The following is a 16,142-nucleotide window of genomic DNA, read 5'->3' on the forward strand; positions in this document are numbered from 1 at the left end:
TTTATTGAGCTTGTTAAAATGCAAGAAGCTATTGTTAAGTTGTGCTCGAATGAAGATATCTTGATGAGAGACATGGAAAATAGAATGAAGGAGAAATATGATAAATATTGGGATAATACGGAGAATACAAACTTTTTATTGTATATGGCAGTGGTGTTAAATCCTAGATATAAAATGAGTTACATTGAGTTTTGCTTTGCCCAAATTTATGGGATAGGGTCTACTAAATATTTGATGATGTGTGACAAAGTCATAAAGATCTTATAAGAGATTTTTGGACACTACAAAAATCTGGTGGGAAAATCAGAATGTTTCCCGAGTTCTAAGACAAACCAGCCTAATGATACATGAGATGACGATTATGAGAAATACATGGAAGCTCGACATTCAGGGGGATTGGAAAATCAAAACTTGATGTTTACTTGGGCGATGAAAGAGAAAGAAAAAGTAAAGGATTTGATATATTACTATGGTGGAAGATGAATTCAACGAGATTGCCAATACTTGTTGATTTAGCTAAACATGTTTTAGGTATGCCGGTTTCGTCCGTTGCTTCAGAGGCTGCCTTTAGCACTGGTGGATGAACTATTGATGCTTATCGGAGCTCACTTTCACCAAAAACAGTTGAATCTCTAGTTTGCAGCCAAGATTGGCTAAGAACTTCTAGAAATTTAATTGATCTTAGAGGGGAACCAGAAGAATATCTACAATAAGAAAAATTCGAAAATGGTAATTATGTATTTAGTATTATATCTTCTTTTCTATTTAGTTAATACCGGATTATTGCTAGACTTTAATGAATATTGGTACTTTACAGATGAGCTAAAAGCTGGAAGCTTATTTCAGAAGTTGGAACTCGATGATTGAATTCTGAAGTTAACAAGCTAGATGGTTAGTATGCTCTTTTTTCCCCGCATTTCTTAAAATTGATTAGCACATGGAGGTTCTTCCTAATTTTAGGTCCAATTATACATCAAATTCAACTAATATATTAATCATTACTGTGTCTTTCAGTCGCAATGAATAACTGAGTGTGATTTACATTCATGAAGATTACTCATGCTCCTGATAAACATAAATGTCTTTGCAGTGTAAGTTAACTATTGCAGATGTGGAATCTTAAGTGACATAACATCAAGTAGTGAACACTCACTCATTCTCTTTTTTCTTTGAAGCTTTTTAATTAGTTTCATCAATCTCAAGCTTTTATATTTTTTTTCGAGATGTAGTATGTCTTGTAATTATTGAAACACTATCTAGGGCTCTGTTTTTAGTCTTTTAGATTTGGCTAATAAGGCAATTGTCACCAGAAAATAAATACTAGCACTTGTATTTTTTGCATGTTCATTTTCAATTTCTTTTGATTCCCTGGACCAGACTACTGGCTTCTTAATGTTGTTGCTCGAATGCTGGCTACCTTTCACTTTGTTGCAATGGATTTGCTTTAGACCTTTTTATAGGCCATAAATTATTTTGATTCCTTATTTTATTAGTTCACTAAAGAGAATGCACTCTCTTGTTATTTATGTTGGAACCTAAATTTCACGGTTGGATTAATTATTATATTTGGACTGCTTGCATCAATTTGTATCATTTGCATATTGTTTTTTCAATTTTATATTTCAGTTTTGTAACCGAAACCGAGCCGATTCTAACCGAACCAGGACTTTTGGAACCGAAACTGAATCCGAACCGGCGGTTGTGGTTTTGGAATTTAAAAATCGAAGATATATGGTTGGGTTCCGGTTTTATCGAAAAACGGAGTCGAACCGGCCCATGCTCTCCCCTAGTTAAAGATGTTGATTAACAGTTCTTGAAGAAGGTGCAATTGTTATGGCACTCATGTAATTTTAATTACAGGCTCACAGTTTACTGGATGCATATTGATTATTTTTGTTACAGGCTCACAATTTTAAAGATCGATCTTGTAACATTATGAAAGATGTTCTTGGTTTTAAATGCTTCTTACAAATGGGCTTTGAGTGGCACTCCCCGTCATAGCCATATTCGAGAACTGTACTCACTTGTAATATATATATATATATATATATATATATGGGGCTGTTCAAATAAAAATACCCTTAAAATAAAAATTAGAAACAAGCTCAGCCCAACATGAATTTTAAATACACAACCCCACACATAACTCTTACATGCAGCCTGTTATACACAACACATCTAATTCCCTCCATTTTTAAATTATTTTTTTTTCTGTCATTCAACGAGTTTTTTTTAAAATTTGATTTTACTGTATTTTTGTACATCCTTCAACGATCAGTATGGATACCATATGTGCTATATTCCGCTGATAAATCACTAATTATACTTACGAGAATCACTAAATTTAGCTAATTTAACTAATAATATAAAAGGAATAGAAAGAGATATTGAACTTTGTTGGGCCTGGTCCACTTATGTGGGCTATGGTTTTATTAATCCCAAATAAATAAATGAAAAAAAAACACAAGAGAAGGTCCAAGAGCAGAGAAAGAAATTAAAAAGGGGGAGACAAAGCATTGCTGTGAGTATGGTATTCATACTGATATACTCTTCAATCACTAAATCGTATGACGATAATCACTAAACTGTACATAGTAATCACCAAATTCACATAGTAATCACTATATTGTACATAAAAATCACTATTTACATGGTCTGGTTTCCTAGACTAAGTTAGGGTTTAGGCCCTAAACCCTAAATAGATGGAATGTTTATCAACTAATTTCTTATTATTAGAAAGAGCTAAATTAACAACTATTATTCACTAAACTAGTAGTTTGAGTGTAAAAAGTAAAAACGTATAGTCGGAGGTTAATGGTGTATGATGGGGGAGAGAGATGGGACACTAGGAGAAATGTGTGGTTGTTCGCTGTAATTCTAACGTGAATATACACGCAAGCGTACACGATCACAAGTAGTATAAGATATAAATCAAGTTCGTTCTCACATGGACTGGTTTAGGTTAAATTCAGATTATGCACTTATGCAACAATGTACGGTTATCGTTCAATTCCAAGACAAATAACAAATTGAGTTTTGATTTAACTAAGAGATTATACTAAATAACATTAACTAAGAGAATTACGATTGAATTACTTATATGAGAATAAACATGGGATTCTAACTTCATTAAATACTTCATTCAAAGTTTATGTTGTTAGATATATTTGAGATGTCATGTCTAATATGTTTCATGTGTAGTTTTCAGATCTTAACAAACAGGAAATATCAGTACTTACTGGAATTAGTACTTACTGGAAGTCAGAACTTAAGGATATCAAAATTTAGATTATCAGAAGATAAATATCAGAAGATGGATATCGGAACTTAAGTACAGGAGGACTTACAGTTAAGGAAGGAAGCTGATTTACAGGAAAGAAGATCGAGACTAATATAAAAGAAGATATGCATAGAAAGAGTTAGAGGACTGAAAGAATTGTATAAGATATCTGATTGATATATTTTAGGAGACAGAATTATATTCCATATCAATTAGAAGTTATCTTGTAACTGTGTACTACATAAACACAGACATAGGTTTACACTATATGTGTTATCATTATCGAGAAGATCATACATTGTAACCTAGTAGCTCTCGTGATATTTGTTCATCACTGAGAAAGAACAGTTCCATTGTAACAGAGTTTATTATATCGATTATATCTGTTTACTGTTACTTGTGTTCGAAATCGATTTGATTGTATTCAATACTATATTCAACCCCCTTCTACAGTATTGTGTGACCTAACAATTGGTATCAGAGCCTATCTGTTAACACACATACAGTAAAGATCCAAACAATCATGTCTGAAGAAGCAGAAAATCCAACCAAGCCCACCAAAACTAAAGAAACTAAAAACACTCATATCCACAGTCGATATGAGACTATAAGGGTTCCCATACTGAGACCTTCTGAGTATCCTATATGGAAAGTGAAGATGGTTATGTTTCTGGAAGCTACAGATCCAGAATACCGTGACAGAATTAATGAAGGACCGCATAAGCCAACCAAGCTCTCTGTTGTAGTTGCAGATCAGCCAACAAAGACCATATCAAAGGAGAAAAGTGAGTATACAGCTGAAGATATCTCATCCATTGCCAAGGATGCAAAGGTAAGGTATTTGCTGCATAGTGCCATTGATAATGTCATGTCAAACATGACAATTCATTGCAAGACTGCAAAGGAGATATGGGATGCTTTGGAGATTAGAAAAAGAAAAAGAGATTAACAGGACTTGGACTAACTCTTGCAGAACAACTCAGATTTTATTAAGTAGTGGAAACTGGAAAGAGGGCTTAGGTTATGGAGATGATAAAGTGAAAAAGGAACTAAACAAATTGAGTCAATTGTTGTTAAACAAACTGCTAAGCCAAAGGTAAATCCTGTTAAGTTTGTAGCTAAAACTGTAAAGTCTAATTCTGAAAAGATGAAAGAGTCTGTGACAGAAGTTAAGGAGAAGTCAACTTCTGACAAATTAGAACATGATAAACCAGCTGAAGTTAACATAGGCTTAATGACAAAGAAGCAGCTTAAGCATAAGCTGAAAGAAATAAGGAATGTCAACAAGGTTAAGGCAGCTAGGAAAAATAGGAATGGAAAGGAAGGTGTGAATAAAAGCAATAATTATATGCCTGTTCCTAATGCTCCTAGAAATAAATGTTATAACTATGGAAACTCTAACCATCTTGCTTCTTTTTGCAGGAAGAATAAGAATATAAACTCTTTACCTCCTAAATCGGGAGTTAAGAGTCAGTCTGTTAGGTTTAAGCCACAAAATCCTTATTTTCATTGTGGTAGTTTATGGCATTCCATTTATACTTGTAAGGAATATCATAGTTTGTACTATGATTATTATCAAATAAAACCTTCTTTGAAGAAAGTTGCTTTAATTCCTTCTAGTGTAAAGTCTGATGCAAAGTCTGATATAAGTTCTGATAATAACATGTTAACATAAACTCTGATATTAAATCCGCTGCAAATGCTAATAAACTTAAAAAGGCCAAAGGATCCAAGCAAGTCTGGGTCCTTAAAACTAACCATTAGTGGTCTTTGTGATTGCAGGGCAACAGGAAAAATATCCTAGTACTGGATAGTGGATGTTCAGGACATATGACTGGAAATAAAGCCCTGCTCTCAGACTTTATGGAGAAAGCTGGCCCAAGAGTTTCTTATGGAGATGGCAACATGGGAAAAACTCTGGGATATGGCAATATTAATCTTGGGAATGTCATCATTGAATCAGTAGCTCTTGTCTCAGGACTTAAACATAATCTGCTGAGTGTGAGTCAAATTTGTGATAGAGGTTATCATGTGGATTTCTTCGAAGAACACTGTGAAGTTGTAAGCAATTTTATAAGCAAAGTGGTTCTGAAAGGTTACAGGCATGGTAACGTTTATGAAGCCAGACTTTCAACAAGTTCTGATGGTTCTGCAATCTGTCTGTTGAGTAGAGCATCAATTGAAAAAAGCTGGAATTGGCACAAAAGACTCTCTCATTTAAACTTCAACAACATAAATGAGCTTTTAAAGAAAGATCTTGTGAGAGGACTGCCAAAATCAGTATTTGCTCCTGATGGCCTTTGTGATTCATGTCAAAAGGCAAAATAAAGAAAATCTTCTTTCAAAAGCAAAACCGAGTCATCAATTCTTGAGCCTTATCACCTACTGCATGTTGATCTATTTGGTCCAGTCAATGTCATGTCTATTGAAAAGAAGAAATATGCTATGGTTATAGTGGATGAGTTCACAAGGTACACTTGGGTGTACTTATGGCACAAGAAGAATGAAACTGTATTTACTCTAACTGATCATGTCAGACAGCTGGATAAGTTGGTCAAAGATTCTGTTAAAATTATAAGAAGTGATAATGGCACTGAGTTCAAGAATTCAATTATGGAAGAGTTCTGCAAAGAGCATGGAATCAAACAGGAATTTTCTGCACCTGGAACTCCACAACAAAATAGAGTTGTAGAAATAAAGAACATGACTCTCATTAGAGCTGCACGAACTATGCTTGATGAAGCAAAGCTGCCAACCTACTTTTGGGCTGAAGTTGTGTAGACTGCTTCTTTTACACAGAATGCAACACTCATAAACAAGCAAGGAAAAACACCATATGAGATGGTGAAGAAAAAGAAGCCAAATCTGAAATACTTTCATGTATTTGGTTGCAAGTGTTTTGTTCTTAAGACTCATCCTGAGCAGCTGTCAAAATTTGATCTAAAAGCTGATGAAGGAATTTTTGTTGGATATCCACTTTCCATAAAAGCCTTCAGAGTCTACAATTTAAGAACAAGGGTTGTCATGGAATCTATCAATGTATCTTTTGATGATAAGAGGATTATTGGACTTGAAGATTTCAATGATCACGATCAACTGAGATTTGAAAATGAAGACTTAAATTCTGATTTTGTAAATTCTGATGACTTAAACTCTGATCCTGTAAGTACTGATGTCTTTGAATCTGTGGTAACAACTCCAAAGGAAAATGCACCTGTCCAGGGGGAGCAAGCTGGAAATCCTACCACATCTCAAGACTCTCAAGAAGCATTAGAACCTGTCACTAGCTCTTTAAGTTCTGATTCATCTAGCTCTGATGAGACAAATTCTGATAATTCTGGAAGCTCTGATACTTCAAATCCTGAAGGATCCAAGTCAAATTCTGAAGTCTCAGAGAGCATAACTATAGGGGGAGCATCAAAAAAATGCTGATGGAGATAACATGGATCATGGGGGAGGATTCAGTTTTAGAAGTCAACTTCAATCTGCAAGGAAGTGGACCAAATCACATACACCTGACTTAATTATTGGAGATCATGAAGCAGGTGTCAGAACTAGAACTGCAATATCAAATGAATGTCTCTATCACTCTTTTCTATCTCAGACTGAACCAAAGAAAGTGGAAGAAGCACTTCAAGATGCTGATTGGGTGCAAGCAATGTAGGAAGAGTTAAATGAATTTGAAAGAAATAAAGTCTAGACCCTAGTGCCAAGACCAAAGAACAGATCAGTTGTTGGCACAAAATGGGTGTTCAGAAACAAAACTGACAGTGATGGAATAATTACAAGGAATAAAGCAAGGCTGGTTGCTAAAGTCTACTCTCAACAGGAGGGTATTGATTATGATAAAACATTTGCACCAGTTGCTAGATTAGAAGCCATAAGAATCTTTTTGGATTATGCTACTCACAAAAAGTTTAAAGTCTTTCAAATGAATGTGAAAAGTGCTTTTCTTAATAGAGAATTGGAAGAAGAGGTCTATGTTGAACAACCTCCAGGCTTTGTAGATTCAAAATTTCTAAATCATGTCTACAGGCTTGACAAAGCACTTTATGGCCTTAAGCAAGCTCCTAGAGCATGGTATGAGACTTTAGCTCAATTCCTTCTGGAAAGTGGATTTCACAGAGGTACAGTTGATAAAACACTGTTGTACCTCAACCATGGAAAGGACTTACTTTTGGTACATATATATGTTGATGATATCATATTTGGTTCTACAAATGCCAAACTCTGTGAGAGGTTTACAAAGCTAATGCAGTCAAGATATCAAATGAGTATGATGGGAGAACTTAGTTATTTTCTGGGCTTTTAAGTCAAGCAAAATGAAGAAGGTACTTTTATCTATCAATCCAAGTACACCAGAAATTTACTAAAGAAATTTGGAATGCAAGATTGTTCAACTGCATCCACACCCATGGCCACTGTAACCAAGTTAAATAAAGATACTGGCTCACCAGTAGATATTACTAACTACAGAGGTATGATTAGTTCATTATTCTATTTAACTACAAGTAGACCTGATATCATGTATGCAACCTATCTTTGTGCAAGATTTCAGGCTGATCCAAGAGAACCTCACTTAATAGCTATGAAAAGAATTTTAAAGTACCTTAAGGGTACAACTGATATAGGATTGTGGTATCCTAGAGAATCAGATTTTAAGCTAATAGTTACTCAGATGCAGATTTTGCAGGATGTAAAATAGACAGAAAAAGCACTAGTGGAAGCTGCCAATTTCTTGGAGGCAGACTGGTTTCTTGGTTTAGCAAGAAACAGAAGTCAATTTCCACATCAACTGCAGAAGCAAAATATATTGCTACAGGAAGCTGTTGTGCACAGATTCTTTGGATGAAGAATCAGTTACTGGATTATGGGTTAGAATTTTCTAAAATCCCTATTTACTGTGATAATCAAAGTGCTATTGCTATAATAGATAATCCAGTTCAACACTCAATGGCAAAGCACATCATCATTAGGTACCATTTCATAAGGGAACATGTGATGGAAGGTACAGTGGAATTGCATTTTGTTCCAACAGATCAACAACTAACAGATATCTTCACAAAACTACTATGTGAAGCTACTTTTACAAGATTGGTAAATGAACTTGGAATGGTTTCAGGTTCTTTCTCTAAATCTGCTTAGTTTTTATTCTCATGCATCAGACTTTATGATCAGTGTTTACAAATTGTCTTATCTTTATGAAATCTGTTCTTTAATTAAAATTCATTAAATGCTCATTGTTATATGATGTGGATCTTTAAACTCTGATAGTGTTTTGAATGTTCTGTGACTATTCAATCCAATGAGGATAAATGTGCTAGATGCTGACCTAGTAGTATTTAACATACTAGAAATCCAATATTTGAATTAGTTGTTTATGTGGAAACTCATTAACACAAGCAAATTCTGATTTTGAGCTTAGTCAAGTTTACTTTGTGTATCTTATTACTAAGTCACAAACTAGATTCTTGCTTCTTATCTGTCAAATTCTGATGTCAATAAATCTTAAGGATGAACTAAATGCTGATAAGCCTCACTTATCAAAAGAAAAGAAAAGAAAAGTAAATAAAAGTCAGGTACTCCTTTGAGATCTAGAGTAAATATGTGGAAGGGATGACCCAAGTGCATTGCTGGTATTAAGTAATATGCATTAGAAAAGCAAATAAATTTTCTTGGTGACTTTTCACATTCTCTAATTATTGGAGAAATACTATGACAACAACATAAATTCTAATAAGCAGTCGTGACTCACTTACACTGAGAAGCCACTGTAAAAAAGAAATTTCAAAAGTTGCATAAAATGAGCACAGACAGTTGAGGTGGACTCTTGCATAAATTTGTTCTATAGTAGACTTCATGATTGATGACAGATTCTAAGCACTTTTCTTAGTTATGCCTTATTTCTAAGATGTACTGAAATTTATCATACTTTAATCTTTATCTGATATTCTGCTAAATACACACACTTTCACTCCATATGAATGATGAAAATTACTATGGTGATTAAGTTTTTTTGACAAACAGTTTAGTGTCATTTTCATAAATTCCGAGGACAGGTTCTAATGGAAGTTCTGATGATTAAACTCTGAAGAAAATAAGTCAGTATCTGTATGAAGAATCACAGAAAAAGATATTCACTTTTTGAGTACAGAAGTCATATTCTGATGACTATTAAGTTCTGATATAAGTTCAAGTTCTGATATTAAATCCTGATACAATCTCAGATGCTTATGTGGAATTATTCTTTACTTGACTTATTTGTGATAAAAACTGAAACGGTCATATTTAATCAGAATATTCAGGTGAGATAAAAACAGTCATAATCATTAAGGGTTAGTGGTAAACGTGTAAGTCCTGAAAAACTGCATATGCACGGTAATTATTGCTTATTTTATGTGCCCATTAACTCCTGCTTTAACTTTTTTACTGACTGTTCACACGTTGCCAGGTGTAAAGTGTATCCCATGCTTCAAAAATATAACTGTTGAGTGGAGAGAGTATATATATGGGAGTTAAAAGATTTTCTAATCTTTTACTTACTTTTCTATTCTTAATCTCTTTTATTCTCTCCCTCTCTCTAATATTCTCTGAAGCGTTTTCTTTCAGGACTTTTATCAAACACCTTGCAAACACTATCTTTCTCAATTAATTTCTTCAGAGATGGCACCAAAAGACTTGATTTTTAATGGAGCTAAGTTTGTTCCTAACAACTACTCCTCTATTCTTAGCAAGGCTGAAGCTCCATCGGAACTTCACTTTATTCAGGATTTCCCTACTAAATCTGATATTGGGTATGCTTTGACCCAACCGGAAGTAATCTCTAGAACCCAAGTGCCGGAGTTTTGGAGACGTGGAATCTATGATGATGGTGGTCCTCAAGGGTCCCCAAGTATTATCTTTACACCAGGGGAGGATGAGCATGTCGTGACTTTGGCTACCGTTCGCCAAGCACTGCAGTTACCTTAGAACTGTGCTTATACAATTGTTAAGAAGCCAGTTCTTCAAAATATGATGGCCAGTCTGGGGTATGAAAAGACATTGGAAAAGCTGGGTCAATTGAAGAGACCTTACATAAGGAGGGAATGGAGTTTCTTCTTTGACTGCATTACAAAGGCCTTCACCAACAAATGTTCTAATTTTGATGCAATCCCCATACTCAGTCAATAAATCGGGTATGCTCTCATTAATCAAACTGATTTTGATTATGCAAGTGCTATTTTAGGCTTTATTGGGGATAGGATGACAGAAGATAGGAATACTGTCTATTTTGCTAGATTCTATCAGCTTATCTATAATGTTTGTTGTTCTGATAAGCCCCAATTAGCTAGTGAATTACTTTCACCATTTAGACTAGCTAAAAGAGCTTTTAATGACTAATTATCTATTGATAATAAGAAGGCTGTGTTAAGACCCCTCCAAATTCCTTTATCTGTCAAACAAGTTTTAATAACCTATGATCCAGTTACATACACTGCACTATATCCTGATGTCCAACCATCTGAACCTCAACCATCAGCACCTACCACCACTACCCAAACACCTCAAACTTCTCAACCACAACCAAAATCTACCATCAGGACATATTTCAAACCATCAACTCAATTATCTCAACCTGAATCATCAGCACATACCATCAGATCTTCATCTTCCAGGCCAAAGAGGACAAAGTCTGTTCCTCAACCTCCACAAAAGAGAAGAAAGATGATTCTCAGAGATGAATCTGATAGTGATGAGGAAACAGTTGAAGCACGGGTTCATGCATCAGAACCTGTGATAGTTGGAGCTGAGAATGTTACTTCTCAGAAAGAAACTGCAGCTCAAAGTTCTGATACTTTGAAGAGAAAATCTGTAAGTTCTGAAGCTGCTAAAACAACTCCTTCACTGGCAAGGAGACTAAAAAAATGAGGGCATAAAGGTACAAGGCCAAGCCTATATATGAGGATTCAACTAAAGCTGAGGAAGGGGATCAGGAATCTCTGATCTCATCAGAACCTGTGGTAATTGAAGCTCTGCCATTCCCTACTCAAGCTCTGAATACTGTGTCAACACCTCCTGTCTCTCCTATTAAAGCTACAGGTGATGCTAAAGAACAAGCTACAAATTCTGAATTAGATATTCATAATATGAATATACCAAATGTTCTTTATCTGGAAGCTCCATCTAAAGAAGCTCAGCAATCTCCAACTCATTTTCCAATTTTAAATGCTGAGGTACCATCTACACCAACCACACCAGCTCTGGAGATAAATTCTGATGTTCAGAATTTAAATGAAGTTGTTCCTGAATCTCCAGTTGCTTCACACACTTTTGTGTTGTCAGAACATAATGAGTCTTCCTCAAGTTCTGAAGACAATGTTTCTGTTGAGACTCCAGTTCCCATTCTGGGCAAGGAAGAATTGGTGAAGAAATTTGTTGAACAGGAAGCACCTATTTCTTGGGAGGATACTCACAGAGGTGTGGAGTGGACCAAGAAGTAAAATGACACTGATTTCATTCCAAGCCCTAAGGTTCTGACAGAGCATATTGCTAAAGCTGATGAGTTGCTCACAAATGCTGATTTAAAGACACAACTCAAGATCACTGCTCTTTCTACCAAACATCTTCAAGGTCTACATTCTTCCACTCATGAAAAGGTTGATGCACTAAAGGAACATGCTGATAAGCTAGATCTACAGATCAAGCTTGACAAGAACATATATATCAGACCTACTCTTGAGAAAATTGAAGCCATTGAGAAGATTCAAGAGAAGTAACAGGCCCAAATTGATGAGGTTCTGGCTAACCAAGTTTCTCAGAAAGCTCAATTGGATGAAATCCAATCTTCATTTGAACTTCTTCTTTCTCTCTTACTTCCTGATGATGCCAAAAAGGGGGAGAAGGTAGTTAAGTCTAAATGCTCACCTACTCAAATACTGAAGAAAAAGGATGATAATGGTGATGACCAGGGAAACTATGATAAGAGCAGAGGTCAAGGAAAAGTTCAAGGAAAATCTTCTACACAGAACAAGTCAAGTTCTGATGCTGTGAATGCTAAAAGTCTGAAGTCAAGTTCTGATAAACAAAGTCTGATGTCAAGTTCTGATATTCTGATTCAGTCAGGATCTAAAGACTCTCAGAAGTTTTTACAAACTCTGAAGCTAAAAGGGAAGCAGACTACTGTTTATTACAAAAATCCTAAAATCCAGACACTTGATGAGGAGATAGCTAGAAGATTATTTCTGAAACAAAATCCAGGAATGGATTTGGAAACTCTCAAGGAGGAAGAAGTTAGATTTGCAGCTGAGAAGACAAATCTTAAGTCTAAAGCTTCTGATGCAAAGAAACCTCCAAGGCCTAAGGAAAAAGGCATTGTGATCAGGGAAAAGTCAAATTCTGAGACTTCAAAGTTCAAGACTAGATCACAAACTATGATTGATCCTAAGTCAAAAGGAAAAGAAAAGGTTGATAAACCTTAAAAGATTGAGAAAAAGATAAGTTCTTCCGTTCCAGTCTATCAAACTATAATGCATGATGATGATTTGATAGAAGATGAAACTGTTCAAATTCTGAAGAGAAGAAAGATAATTGAAGAATCTAAAACTACCTCTGACACTGCTCAAGTTGTTCAGAATGAAGAACAGCAAGTTATAGAAGAAACAACAAATTCTGATCAAGTTGATTTGGAAAAGATGATAATTGATGATAAGAAAAATCTTTTATGGAAGAAAGCTACTACAGTTGAACCAAAATCCAATCTTATGATGAATCAACTCGTAACATTTGGGTTGAGATCCAAGAAACCTAGAGATAGAACTGGATTAGGTTCTGATGAAGAGATGATAAAACAGGAGTAGAAGTTACTCTAAGAGATCCTTTCATGTTGATAGATAAACCATATGAACAAATGAAATAAAAGCACCTTGACAAAGTGCTGTCTGCTCAAATTATGATAGATGCTCATGATAAGGATAATCTAAAGGAGAAATTGATTTTATTTCTCAATGATGGATTAACTTACAGACTAGCTGATACTGATGTACTAAAGAAGTCTGTCAGAGAACTTCAACATATTCACTATCTTCTGGAAGTAAAATCTGATGTTATAAGAAGATGGTCTGAATACATTTTAAGGGCTATAAGAGATCTATTTAGAATCTCTGGTACAAAGACTTCTCAGCATATACCAATGATTACTAAAGGTGATGGAAGAGAAATTCCTATGCTGAAGAACTCTGCTAAGGTAGAAGTTATTCTGAAAGGAAAATGCTTATGTTATAATGAAAACTCTTCACATCCTAGAGTTATCAGACTTGGTGATGGACTTGAAAGAACATCAATTCAAGCTCGCAGAACAACCATTTATCAAATTGGTAATAGTAAAGATGAAGAACTGATGCAGGTCAAAGCACAGTTAGTTGAAGTTCTGAGAAAAGCTGAAGACAAGCTGGTAAAAGATTTTGTTAAGAATCATTATGGATTCAGATTGATCCAATGATGTTGGTAAAGCTACAAGGACTGTAAGTTGTAGTTAATAATCTTATTAAACTCTCATTGCATTTGAACTTAAATGTTTTTGACATCATCAAATCTATTAACTTGTATATTTTGCATAATTTACAAGTTGGGGGAGATTGTTAGATATATTTGAGATGTCATGTCTAATATGTTTTATGTTTAGTTTTCAGATCTTAACAAACAGGAAATATCAGTAGTTACTGGAAGTCAGAACTTAAGGATATCAGAACTTAGATTATCAGAAGATAAATATCAGAAGATGGATATCAGAACTTAAGTATAGGAGGACTTACAGTTAAGGAATGAAGCTGATTTTCAGGAAAGAAGATCGAGACTGATACAAAAGAAGATATGCATGGAAAGAGTTAGAGGACTGAAAGAATTGTATAAGATATCTGATTGATATATTTTAGGAGACAGAATTATATTCCATATTAATTAGAAGTTATCTTGTAACTGTGTACTATATAAACACAGACATAGGTTTACACTATATATGTTATCATTATCGAGAAGATCATACATTGTATCCTAGCAGCTCTCATGATATTTGTTCATCACTAAGAGAGAACAGTTCCATTGTAACGAAGTTTATTATATCGAATATATCTATTTACTATTACTTGTGTTCGAAATCGATTTGATTGTATTCTACACTTTATTCAACCCCCTTCTATAGTATTGTGTGACCTAACATATGTCTTTAACCCTAGCATGTGATGGTGATGAAAACTAATCAAATAACACGAAATTAGTATATGCTAACTTTTGTTATACGTATACCCTACTACTAAGTATCCATAATTAAGATAGAAGATAGCAGACACCAACTATGCTTTGACCCTATATGTCTATAAGATTTGAAAACATAATGGTTTAAGAGCAAGTTATCTAACTTGATTACATAGGTGAATAAGATGGTTAAAATTACCCACAAATTATGCATGTCAATTCATTCATAAACCTATGCTAGCATGACAAGTTCTAAACCTCTATATTCACTGTCACTTCAATAGAGATTAACAAACAATCTTAGATGTTAGCTATGCATCAAAGACGAATAAGCAAAACCAAACTAGGAAATCATAAACCACCACACATAAAGGATTATAAAACAATTAACTATTGAAATCCATAAATAAATCCGTTAGAACCCCATGACAATGATTAGTTCATAATCGAACTCATCGTCACCATGGGTTCCAATGAAAACATGATAATAAATAATATAAGAGTACTAGGGTTTAAAGACAAATCGAAAACAAGCATCCAAAGTATCAACTATATTGAAGAATACAAAAGTCTTCTTCTCCATAGCCATCTTGTGCTTTCTAGGTCTTCTCAATGCTCTCCCTTGGCTCCTTGTTCTTAAAAACGAATTATTATAGGTTTTATATAGGCTTCTGGATGACCTGGGCTTCAAAATCTTAAAAACATACTCAAATCAGGATTCTGGGCCAAGCATCCCATGCGGGCGCGCAAAAAATCTGCCACACTGGCGCGGCCGCCCCGCCTCTCCGCGCGAGCGCGTTGTGCTTCTGTTCCTTGACTTCAATTTCTTCCATTTGCTGTAGTTTGAGTTCCGCTCGTCAGAATTTGATGATTCACCCATCCACACGAAGCTATCGAGATGCTCTTCAGCTTGAGAATGATCTTAACTTCAGAATCTGACCTCTTTTCAGCAAGTTTCCTTGAAAAGCTCAGTTATTCATCTAACTAATGCCTGTAATGCAAAAACATAAAAACACATCAAAAATACCAATAACTTGAGTCCAAAACACCAACTTATGCCTGTAATGAAGCGTTCCAAGTAGATATAAAATCCACTTATAACACCCTCAAACTTGAATTGATATTTTTCCTCAAGCATAAACAGACTCAAAAACTAGAAAACAAAACTAATGCATGAATGCAACTACATGAATGCTACTAAATGATAATGCAATCGATCCCCTAGAATAACCATAACCAACCAACAAGCTAATGCCTCTAAGAATGCAATGACTTTTAACAGAGTTCAAATAAATCTCACAAACCAACTCACAAACCAGAAATGTGCGCGTGTGGATGCTTAACAGATATACTCTCGATACTAGATCAATAACCATAACTTATCTATCATCAAAATAATCACAAGTTTATAAACAAAATAGACGTTAAACGTATAATGACTCACAACACCTCCTTCCTACTAGAGTTATACAAGGATTCATGCTATTATTGAACACATAACAAATATGCTTATTTGACCGTACAATGAATTAGGTCCTACAAGACTTATATAATAATACCTATGTAGCGAGCGTTAGGTTAGCGGATCCCAAACTATCAAAGCCTTAGGTCACTAGGCACTAAGTCCCATATA

The sequence above is a fragment of the Apium graveolens genome, chromosome 3, assembly GCF_009905375.1.
Source record: "Apium graveolens cultivar Ventura chromosome 3, ASM990537v1, whole genome shotgun sequence".
Taxonomy (NCBI): Eukaryota; Viridiplantae; Streptophyta; class Magnoliopsida; order Apiales; family Apiaceae; genus Apium; species Apium graveolens.